The 12,553-nt window shown below is 39.4% G+C and overlaps 1 long non-coding RNA gene across 4 annotated transcripts in view; it reads left to right on the top strand.

Moving 5' to 3' along the window:
• Positions 1 to 12,553, top strand: part of LOC100936373 (uncharacterized) — a 512,798-nt gene that overhangs the window by 335,775 nt on the left and 164,470 nt on the right. The gene's annotated exons all lie outside the window — the stretch shown is intronic.

The following is a 12,553-nucleotide window of genomic DNA, read 5'->3' as shown; positions in this document are numbered from 1 at the left end:
ATGGACACAAAGCTTGTTTTTCTACATTTGCACTAAGGAGTGAGCACACTTGTAGGTTATGTAATTGGAAAGGTTTCATGGAAGAAAAGTGTCAGAATATCTGGGTCCCAAACCTGGCTCTGTCACTGAATGAAGCTTGGAGAGTGTAAATGGTATGTCCAAGCTCACCTAGCTAATGCTACAACTTGTGAAGCTGGCAAGAATTGAACCATATTGCCTAAGATCCTTCCAGGTTCTAACATTCTGTGTCTGAATGTTACAGAGATCCCTGAATGTACTTAGATGTTTGCTTTCTTTTTCTATGTCGCCTTCTTGTACTCCCTCTGTATTTGTGTTTTGGAGGGCTTGGTCTAGCAAAGTTAGAAAGCCACTAATTAGCAGATAAAGAAAACGTTACCTTAGGAGTCCTACTTAATTTTACTTATGGAATACAGTTTTGAAATCAAGTAGGGAAGGGATGTTTGACGTCTAGGAATGTCAGGCCCAAAGGACATTCTGGAGTGAAATCTTATGCAACAGTAAAACATCATGGGCTGGAGATGAGAGAACTCGGGAAAAATGATCATCTTATTTGTGTGCTCACTGCGTGCTAATGCAGAGGTTCTGGTTGTCAAGGGAAGAGAGGTACAAGTTGAAGCATAGATGGACAAGAAGAAAATGAGGATATGAAATGCAGATGGTGAGTTATTTTTGTAAATTTGTATCAGTTTTCAGGACCTTTGGCCATCATCCCAAGAGGTGACACTTTGGGCTGTACTGACACCAAGTAGTGAATTGAATAGAATCTTAGACGCATGGTTGAGACTGCTTGGGGCCACTGCTGTGAATAAGGCTAATGGGAGTGGATTATAAGTAAAATGAAAATAAAAAGAGGGAGAAAAAGCAAAAGAAGGAGAATAGTTTTATTAAAACAGGCTAGCCTTCTATCAACACATCAGAAGCTTAATCTCTTTGTTTCATCTTTAAAATAAACACTTTGATACCACTTGGTATCTTTCTCACTAATCCTCAAATACTTTTAATCACTTTTGAATATAGCCATAGTCTTAGTACTAGATTTGTTTAAAATATTCGTTTCTACTCACACTGAACCCATTCTTGGAGTCCAGCTTCTTAGAAACTTGTCTATTTCCCTGAAACTTTTGGCTATATTTCCACAAAAAATAATCTCTCAAAAATTTTCAAATATTTGGCAGTGGCAACCCTGAAAAAGTCCAGCGATGGGCAAAGCTGGAGAGGCATGACTAAACTTTCTCAGAACTCCTGGATTTCAACTAAACAGTCCAAGAAGTCAGCAAAAGCTAGGCTTCTGTCCTCCCCACCATCTTCTCTTTTCTTTTTGTTTTCTTTGCACCTCTCCACTCACTTCCTTCTTTAGTATGATTGTGGCACTAATAAAAACTGCTAAGTTGCCATTGTTGAGATATGCTAGGACTATCTGGTATCTCTGGTTCCTCAGGTTTTAATTAACTCTCCCTGAGGTGTTTACAGACTGTATTCAAGTCCTTCTCCCACTCACTTCAGCTTATGGATCCTGATGCAGAAATTTCTCCTCTCACTTTCCCACTCACAGTTTGGAGCAGGCAATGATGCCAGTAGGTTGAGTTGGAGAGGAGTGGTAGGGTTGGAGAGTACTGGGGAGGAACTGGGAGATAGATCCTAGTCAGTGATGAACCTTTTAAGAATGTGTAACTTGACATGCAGCTCCATGGGCTGGAAGAGTTAGAAAGAATTTCTGTGAAGAAGCTAGTTCTGAGAAGTCTCACAATCCCAATGGGTGTGCAATCCCTGCAACTCGGGAAAACCAGACAGAAAGGGTGGATAGCAGCATGGAAGAATCACGATTGCTGAGCGGCTGTATCCCCCTCATAAGGATGGGACAGATGAGATGGGAGATGACCGTAAGGAGAGACCACACAAAAAGATTCCTCTGAGATTAATTAAACTGGGGGTTTTAGCCAGAAAAACAGTCATGAAATCATTGACTTGATGATATGATTTAAAAAAATAATGAGAAATCAAACCTGGTTTTAAAGGCTATGAAGAAAACAACTCAGCTCAAACTGGAAGGGTAAGGCAAAAACAAAGTAGAGACCTATATGTGAAGGTGGTGGCAAATGCTTCACCTGCCAAGTATCTCACTCCAGTTGTCCACACTCTGGACAGGAGCAGCTCCCTGTGCTCCACATTTTCAGGAGAAAGTAAGGGGAAAGACTTGAATGAGTCAGAATCCAGGACTAGGCTGTTTCTGGAGAACCTGACTTTGGAGGTTTCTGGCAGGAGTAGTCTGAGCAGATATCAGGAATTTTATTTATTTGGGGGTCATCTTTAGATGACCAAGTTTGTCCCACTTCCAGCTAGAAGCATCAAAGTTGCAACTTCAGGGTTGAACCATGGAATTCTTGAGCTGCCCAATTCATAGGTCTAGCAGCTCTTGAGTTCTAAATCATAACTCTGAAGATGGCTTTGTGGCGATGGTGGTAATAGGGATGAGAACTGTCCAATGAAATAAAAGTATATGATCCCAAAATGCACACAGATAATAAGCTATTGTCTAACGGCATAATCAAGAGGTATGGATTCTGAGCAAGTGTTTCATGCCATGGGAACAACTGACAAAAAAAAAAAATCATTTTTGAATCCCATTGGTTAGTGGGGGCAGAGCACTTGTTATTTTGCCTGGTCGATGCATCGTTTTCTTGGCATCTGGCTTCTTTAACTCAGCATAATTATTTTGAGATTCACCTGTGTTATGGATTGCATCAATAGAAAAAAGAATGTGTCTTTTTTATTACTGAATAGAGTACCATAATATGTACAAGATATGCCAAATCTGGTATGACCGTTTACTTGATGAAAGACATCTGGGTCATTTACAGTTTTGTGCAATTATAAATCAAGCTGCAGTAAACATCCATGTATAGGTTTTCTGTGTGTGAAGATAAGTGATTATTTTACCTAGGGGTGGGATTGTGGATTATACAGTAAGTATATATTTAACTTTTTAAAAATCTGCCAAACTGTTTTCCAAAGTGGCTATGCCCAACAGCAATGTGTGTGTCCCAGTCACTCCATATCTTTGACAACACATGAAATGGGTCAGTGTGTTCAATGTTAGCCATTCCAATAACTCTGTAGTGGTATCTAATTCTAGTTTGATTTGCATTTCCCTAACAACTGCTGATGTTGAGCATCTTTCCGTCTATTTATTTGCCAACCATACTTTTTCTTTAGTGACTGTCTGTTCAAATCTTTTGACCATTTGTATTTGATTATTTGCTTTCTTATTATTGAATTTTGAGAGTTCTTTATGAATTCTAAATACAGCTTCTTTGTCAGATGTATTACTTACAAATATGTTCTCCTAGGCTGCCTTTTATCTTTTAATTCTCTTTACAGAATTTACAAAATTCTGTCTTTTGAAGAGGAGAAGTTTTTAACTTTGAAAGCCAATATATGATTTATTTTCCTTTTATGGATTATGCTTTAGGTATAAGACCTAAGAAATCTTTGCCTAATTCAAGTTCACAAATGTTTTTATCCTGTGCTGTCTTGTGAAGGTTTTATAGTTTAGATTTTACATAGTGGGATGTATTTTGGGTTAATTTTTTATTATGATGTGAAATATGGATTGAAGATCATTCTTTGGCATGTGGATATCCAAATGTTACAGCACAATTTTTTGCAGCCTACCCTTCCTACTCTAAATGATCTTTGTACCTTGGTAAAAAACCAAGTTGTCCATCTCTGAGTGGATCTATTTTTGGACCATGTCTTCTGCTCCATTGGTTTGTTTGTTGGTCTTGATGCCAATAGCACACTGTCCTGATTTCTTCAGCTTTTACAATAAATCTTGAGCTCAGATAGTGTTAGTCATCCAACTTTGTTTTTCTTTTTCAATTTTGCTTTAAATTTGTTTTAGATCTTTTAAATTGTCACATGAATTTTAGAAACAGTTTGTTAAATATACCAAAAATCTGCTGGAATTTTGATTCGGATTGCACTCAATCTATAGCTCAATCTTGAGAGAACTGACATCTTAACAACATGAATGTTCTGACCTGTGAACATGATGTAATCTCTCCATTTATTTGGGTTTTTAAAGATTTCTTTAACAATGTTCTGTAATTTTCAGGGCATAGCCCTTTCACATATTTTGTCAGAATTGTCTTTAAATATTTCATATTTTTGATGTTACTATAAACAATATTATGTTTAACATCAATTGCTATTTTATCATCGTTACCATGTAGAAATCCAATTGATGTTTTGTAGATTCTATCTGATTTTCTACTATTCAGTCATGTAGCCTGCAAATAAAGAAAGTTTCACTTCCTCTTTTCCAATCTGGATGGTTTTTATTTCTTGCTCTTGTCTGACTGCCCTGACTCAAACCCATAGTACAGTAAATAGAAACTGTTAGAGCAGACATGATTTTCCTGTACCTTGTCTTAGGAGAAAAACATTTGGCTTTTTACCATTAAGTAAGATTGAGGCAGTTCTCTTCTATTCCTGGTTGACTGAAGGTTTGTGGTTTTTTAATTTTAATTTTAATTTCTTGGTAAGGAATGAACACTGAATTTTGTCAAATACTTTTTTGGTATCTATCAGAAATATCATATGATTTTTATTTTTTAAAGTATGCTAATAGTAGTGAATTGCATTGATTTGTTGTCAAATATTAAACCAACCTTGCAGTTCTGGGATAAACCCTATTTGGTCATTTGTAAAATTCCTTGTACATATTGTTGAACTTGATTTGCTAAAACTTTGTATAGACATTTTACATCTATGTTTGAAGACAGTTAGTATGTAATTTTCTTTTCCTATAATGTATTTGTATGACTTTTGTATCAGTGTAAGCCCGATTTCATAAAAAGAGTTGGAAAATATTTTGTCCTTTTCAACTTTTAGAGTTGTTTATGTAGAATTGGTATTAATTCTTTCTAAAATGTAATTCACCGGTGAAGACATCTAAGCCTGAAGTTTTTTTTGTGGGAAGATTTTTAACTACAAATTTAATTTTTTTTATTAGATATAAAGTTATTTGTGCTGATGTTACCTATTTCTCCTTGAGTGAGCTTTGGTAGTTTGTGCCTGATAGCGTTTGAACATATGTTCCTGCAAAATCTCATGTTGAAATGTAATCCCCAACGTTGGAGGTGGGTCTTAGTGGGAGGTGTTTGGGCAATGGGGGTGAATCCCTCGTGGCTTGGTTGTGTCTTCACAACAGTGAGTGAGTTCTCCTGAGATCTGGTTTTTTAAAAGTGTCTGGAACCTCTCCTACAACCCACACACACTCTCTCTCTTGCTCTGCTTTCACCATATGATGTGCTTGCTGCTGCTTCGCCTTCTTCCCTGAGTAAAAGCTCCATGAGGCTTCCCAGAAGCTGAGCAAACGCTGGTGCCATGCTTGTACAGCCTGAAGCACCATTAGCCAATCAAATCTCTTTTCTTTATAAATTACCTAGTTTCAGAGATTTCTTCATATAGCAACACAAAGAACAGACTAACACAGTGTCTTTCAAAAAATTTGCCTGTCACTTAGGTTGTCAATTTATTGGCATAAAGTTATATATAATATTTTCCTATTGTCCTTTTCATATGGTAGAATCTGTAGTGATACCACCTCTCATTCCTGATACTGGTAATTTGTGTCCTTTCTTGCTCTCTGATTTTTCCTGATCAGTCTGATTAGAGGTTGATTATTGATGTTTTTAAAGAAACAATTATTATTTCATTGTTTAATTAATTTTTTATATTGTTTTACTCTTTTATATTTCATAGATTTTTGTTTTGATTTTTATCATTTCTTTTTTGTTTACTTTGGATTTAATTTACTCTTCTTTTTTCATTTTCTTGATGATCATGGTATCTCCCCTGGTAAGTATCTTTTTTTTCATTTTCTTTAGGCAGAAGCTGAAGTAATTGATTTGAGACTTGTATCTTTTTCTAATCTAAGCATTTGGCAATATATTTTTTCCAAAGTACTACTTTAGTGCCATACCACAAATTTTTATTTTCATTTAGTTCAAAATATTTTCTAATTTCCCTTTTGAGTTCCTCTTTGATAATCTGATAATTATTAAAATTTGATAATGTGTTAATTGCTATTATGTAAACAAACAGAGTAATGGGATAGAATCTCATAGGAAATTGTCTTTGCTTTAGATGAGGCCATAAGAGAAGGCCTGTTGGAGGAGATGATATTTAATCCATGACCAGAAGGGTGAAAGGAAATCAGCCAGGTAAAGAGCTGATGCAAGAGCATTTTAGGCACAAGGGCAGCAAGTACAAAAGTCTTGAAGCAGGAACAAATAGGAAAGAGTCTGAGAAGAAGAAAGAGGTGAAAGAAAATTTGTCGTAAGTTCTAATTCTTAAAGGATGCTGATTCCAAATATTACAAATTGCAGGAACAAGTCATAGTCATAAGAACAGACCATGGCCATGTTTGGGCTGACAACAGCTCTTCTTAGAGTCTGAGTAACGGTCAAGCGACCTCTGGAGAAACTCTGCCATCGCAGGAATTCTATCCCTATTAAGTTGTTGAGCTAGTGTTCCATCCTTACACCGTGCTGCTGTACATCCTTAGTAAATTAAATTCTTCACCCTTGAAAGTTTGCCATGAGAGATTACTAGATTACTATTCTTTCTTTCTTTTAGACGTTTTTTGTGTGCTAAAAAAACTTCCCGGATTGACCTCAAATAACTGATTCATGTCAAATATATATATTTTTGCCTTTTCCTTTGCCCTAGCCTGGGTCTCTTCAATTCTTGGTGACAAGATTAAAATGATAAATCATGGACACAATCTGGTGCCATCCATTTTCTACTTTATTCTTTTACACCACAAAGGATCTGGGATGGAAAATGTTCCTCAGTTAGCCACAGCTGGCTCCAGTACCACAGTGAGTTAGTAAACATCTGCTAACGACAGGCTGAAGACGTGCCTCCCTCCACTTGTTCTCTCCAAGCTGGCTCACTGAGGAGTTGTTCTCTTTATCTCTGGAAATCTTCCTTTGTACTTTCTCTCCCCCTTGGCTTCCATCAGCTCTTCCCATCCTGTCCTCAAGTGAATGATTCACAGTTTATATATGTCAGTCTCGGGAAAATCTACAGAACATTCTCTCTCTTCCTCAGTGGTGAGGACCCTGCTGTTAGGCCTTGGGCCATCACTTCACCTTCCAGCAGATCAGGGAAAACATGGCCTTCTATAGGGAGGGGTGTTATTTTTTGCCCACCCACCCCCAGGACCAACCAAGAAGGCTGCAGGATGGGATCAATCAGATATCTTACCATGAATGCAGTTCCAAGGTTGGAAACATTTCAAGAGAGAAAAATTAGAATTCTGTCCCACTTGAGATGTTGTTATCTCGCAGTCTTGAAACATTCTGAGGAAGGTCTTGCCAAAGTTTCTTTCACTGGTTATGTTCCTGTTTCCTGAATTCCTCCAGTAAGGAAATTCCAACTGAGAGGAGGAACAGTTATACTCTCCTTCTCATGTTTGCATTTTGACTTATAAAGAAAGAATACAATACTTCCATCTTCTCTCTCCACTTGCTTATTTGCCCCTCCCCAAAGTGGGAGGACTAGCTAACCTGACTGTTGAGGACCTGACTTTCATGGAACCACATTTAATAGTGGATAGGGGACAGTGTTAAATGCCATATGCAGTTCACACGTGGCATCGTTTCTTAGTTTCTTGGCTCTGTGTTCTCTCAGCGGAATTGCAGGATCATAGTCTTTAATCTCCTCCTCATAGGAAATTCTATGAGATAAACTTCTCTAGACAAGGTCCGCTAGTATGGAGGGCCCGGAAAGGATATCCTGGAGAGGATATGGGGCAGCCCTGTGCTTCCTTGTAGCTACCTTGCTGGTGGCTAGGCAGGTGAATTTATGTCAGACTCTCAACTCAGCTGTCCAAATAGGTGAGTCCTGAGACCAAGATTTGAGTAGGAGGAGAAGGAAGTTCCATTGAGCTCAAGGTTTAAGTCCTACTCTCTAAAAATTTTCTAGAAGTTCTACTTTTAGAGAATGATTAGGTATATCCTTCAGCATAAAGAGGCTGATCTTTTAACCCCCATTTGGGTCTGATGAGTCTTGTATCTTTTCATTTGATGAAACAGAGACTGGCGGGAGAAGACTATAACCCCTCTTCCAGCTTCCATTTAATTTTTAATGCTAAGTGTAGCCTTTTAAAATGAAAATGAGTGGCACATGCCTGTAATCCCAGCTACTTGGGAGGCTGAAGCACGAGGATTGCTTGAACTCAGGAGAAGGTTGCAGTGAGCCAAGATTGAACCACAGCACTCCAGCCTGAGTGACAGAGCGAGATTCTGTCTCAAAAAATAAACAAGTAAATAAAATGAAAATGAGTTTTAAAGTTATACCTATTGATTGTCTCTCAGAGCACAAAGATTTCTTGCATGTATATGTGCGTCTTACTGCCCTCAGTATGCATGTCTGAAAAACTAAGATACATTAGGTTCAAGCATCCAGAAAAACAGAAAACTGGAAAGGCCAGCTGTCTTGCCTAGAGTCACAGACACATTACTCAGCCCTTTTTTTTTTGCATCTTTCCTATGGTATTTGAGTTGGCACTGCTTGTCTGCTTAATGCTGGCAATTGCAGGTATATAATAAGGAGGTTAAAATTACCTTTCCTCTGCATGCCTGTAAACCATCCCCTTGACTCTACTAGAATTTCCACACACCAAATCTTAGACAAGAGTCCCAAGAATGAAATAACTCCTCTAGACTCTGGGGAGAATGGATTAACCACCAGCGAAATCATCTGTCAGTATTGATAATCCAGCTCCTTTGCTCTATGTGTGGTTATCACCATTGATGTAAACTCTGCAGGTAGAATGGTGATTCTGGTCACATGGAGAAAGGCTTGGATATGTTTAATTTCCTGCCACACTCTGGCCAAAAAAGTGAATTTCATGTCTTATGATCAAATAACCATAACTTTGCAAGAGCAGAGTATTTTGGAACAGGGATATTGAGGGTCCTTGTGTGGCTTGGGGCATTGCCAGGGCAGCTACGGGGTCTGAGTGTTTTTATTTTATTCCTGCTTTATTGCCCTGCCTAATACTCCCATTTCAGAATGTCGTGCAGTAGGCTGGTGTCATTTGTTTTCATAAATTAATGTCTATTGCAATTTATGGCCAGATGGGCCCTGAAAAATAAGAGCCTTGTGTGTCTCTTGGAAGGTTTAAAGAAAAGCAGTGGGCAATGCTCAGGGTGAACTTTTGCACTTTAAGGCTTCGTTGTGGGGAGAGAGTAAATGCTTGTGAAAAATCCTGTTTTATAACAGCTGGGCACAAAGGACTCCTTATTAGGATTATTTTTTTGCCACTGCTTCTAATTCCTGTAGCAACCAGAAACACACACACACACACACACACACACACACACACACACAGAAATATAGAGAATTCTTCTTACTGGGAAGCCATGTGTGTTGGGAATAACTTCAACTTGCTTGGAAATCAGAGGTCTAGATTCTCAAACCCCCAGATAGCTCTCCAGCCAACTAATGTGGGGAGTGTGGTACATATTGGATCATAGCACATAAAGGCTCTGACTCAATGTGCACATCTCTCTTTTTGCTACTTCTTCATAGGTCAATGAGAAGAAATGGGTCAGTGTGAAGCACAGAGAAAAGAAAAAAATGAAAAAAAAAGCACTAGAGAATTTGATGATTCCATGATTTTAAGAAATAATGGCTTGTGGGAAGCTCGAATCAAAGGTCAGCTTGGTAGCAGCCAAAGAGGAGGCTGCTTGGCTGCTGTAAGCATTCAGAGACCAAGTGCAGCTGGACAGGCTTCCTCCTACAAGTGCACATGCTTCTGAGTATGTGAAGGGCAGGCCTAGAGAAGACCCTTTTTCTGAGCCCTGTTTGTTTACAGCTTTTGACTTGGGCAAGTCACGTAGATTCCAAGTCAATTCGTTTCCAGGTAGAACAAAGGATAAGCTCCAGAGTCTCTCTGTCTCTAACACCCCTTTGATGATAATCTTTGATTCATGAAATTATGTTAGGATGAGAGTATTATTTTATTCACTTACTCAAGCAATTGGCATTTAAATCATTTAAATTTCTCTGAAGAGGCACAAAATTATCTGAGGGTCTTTTCCCATCAAATGCTTTTGTCTTATTTTTGTAGACCTTCACAATTTGAAAAAACATTTTCATATATAAAAACCCTGTGAGGTAGATAATACAGGAACTATGACTTGTCTCAGATGTCATAACAGGACAGGGATTTAAACTCAATCTCCCAGAGATATCCCTCTCTGTCATTCAACAAAGGCAGCCACAGATTTTTTGGGCACATACTAGATGCAAAGTACTTTGCTGAACAGTAGAAATGCAGTAGTGAAAGGAACAGGTGCAATTATATACTTAGGTAACTCATATCTTGCAGGGCAGGACAACATGTAATTATAATAAAGTGTAGTGTGTGTGAGGATAGGAGATGGGGACATTCAGTAGGAGAACCTATCCTAGAGTAGAGGTCAGTGAAGATCTTACCAGAAGTGACATTTAATGTCAGAAGAATGGGGTCACTTTAGTCAGGGCAAAAGGGAGTTAGGAAAGAATATTCCAGGCAAGGGGAACAACATATTCTCTGGATTAAGACATAATTTCTCCAATACCATGTGGAGGAAGTACTGTAAGGAGGAAAACAGGGGCTCAAGATTAACAATGGGCAAGGAATAGGTGATTTCCCACTGTGTTTGTATCAGAGGCTTTTGAACCAGAGCAACTCCATCTTGAATAGGAGCTGGGTAAAATGAGGCTGAGACCTACTGGGATGCATTCCCAGACAGTTAAGGCATTCTAAGTCCCAGGATGAGATAGGAGGTTGGCACAAGATACAAGTCATAAAGACCTTGCTAATAAAACAGTTTCCAGTAAAGAAGCCGGCTAAAGCCCACCAAAATCAAGATGGCCACGATAATGACCTCTGGTCATCCTCACTGCTGCACTCCCACCAGTGCCATGACAGTTTACAAATGCCATGGCAACGTCAGGAAGTTACCCTATATGGTCTAAAAAGGGGAGGCATGAATAATCCACCCCTTGTTTAGCGTATCATCAAGAAATAACAATAAAATTGGGCAACCAGCCACCCTCAGGGCTGCTCTGTTTATGGAGTAGCCATTTTTTATTCCTTTACTTTCCCAATAAGCTCACTTTCACTTTACTCTATGGACTCGCCCTGAATTCTTTCTTGCATGAGATTCAAGAACCCTCTCTTGGGGTATGGATTGGGACCCGTTTCTGGTAACATTTACATATAAAATAATTTTCAAGGTTGGTGTTTTTCTTGTGTAACTGTGGCCACTTCACATCAAAATTGGTAAATCGTGAATTTAACAAAATACCAAATGAATGTGTATACTGAGCAGTCCGTAGAACTCTGAATGCCTGCCATAGCCATAGCCACCTTCTATGGAAAGAGCCTGTAACAGATACTCCTTCCCCAGGGGTCAATAGGGTTTAGACCGGTGACCTTCAACATCCTGGAGACATCTGTTGGGCCAAGGGTAGACATCTGAGCCGATCCACAGCAGTCATAAGAAGTGGCCCAAAAAAAGAACTTCACCTCTCATGCCTGTAATCCCAGCACTTTGGGAGGCCGAGGTGGGTGGATCATGAGGTCAGGAGATCGAGACCATCCTGGCTAACATGGTGAAACTCTGTCTCTACTAAAAATACAAAAAATTAGCCAGGTGTGGTGGTGGGCACCTGTAGTCCCAGCTACTTGGGAGGCTGAGGCAGGAGAATGGCGTGAACCCGGGAGGCGGAGCTTGCAGTGAGCCAGGATCGTGCCACTGCACTCCAGCCTGGGCAACAGAGCGAGACTCCATCTCAAAAAAAAAAAAAAAAAGAAAAACACCCCCAAAACCGGAATTTCACCTCACAGATGTTGCTAGACTGGGTAGCAACTAAGGAGCCCAATTAGAGTGTCTGAAGGTCAAAGAGAAAGACAAGGAGGAAAAAAGAATACTAGAAAATATTCAAACATGTTTATTCAAAAAGCAGAAGCCATGAATACGAAGAAACCACATGGGGTGTAGGGGAGGCCAGAGAAAAAAGCGGCGAGGACAGGTAGCAGCAGGATGGGGTAGGTGGGCAGTGAGAGCAGAAACAGCCCAAGGAAGCAGCAAGATTGTGGAAAGAGGAGAACGACGGAGAAGCAATGGCTACAAGGTTGGAGAATTGCAGCATGCCAGAGGGTTGGTGTGGGTGTGGGAGTTTGTGTACTGCTGCTGGGAGTGTCTCCAGGAACAGGCTTTCTGGTGAGCAATCTGACACAACTTAGTCAAATTAAAATGGACCCTACATGTATTTCCAAGGATATCTCACCTGGATCCATAAGGAGTTATCTTTGAAGATGTTCATTATAGTGTTGTTTGTGGTGACAGGAAGTTGGCGGCAATCTGGAAATCCATCAATGCAGATTAGGTAGGCAGCATATGGTGAGTATACATCATGGAAAATGAAGCAACAGTGAGCATGAACAGCCTGGCTGAACATCTAA

This window comes from Pongo abelii, chromosome 11, assembly GCF_028885655.2.
Source record: "Pongo abelii isolate AG06213 chromosome 11, NHGRI_mPonAbe1-v2.0_pri, whole genome shotgun sequence".
Lineage (NCBI taxonomy): Eukaryota > Metazoa > Chordata > Mammalia > Primates > Hominidae > Pongo > Pongo abelii.
This window is presented reverse-complemented; position numbering and strand designations above follow the sequence as displayed.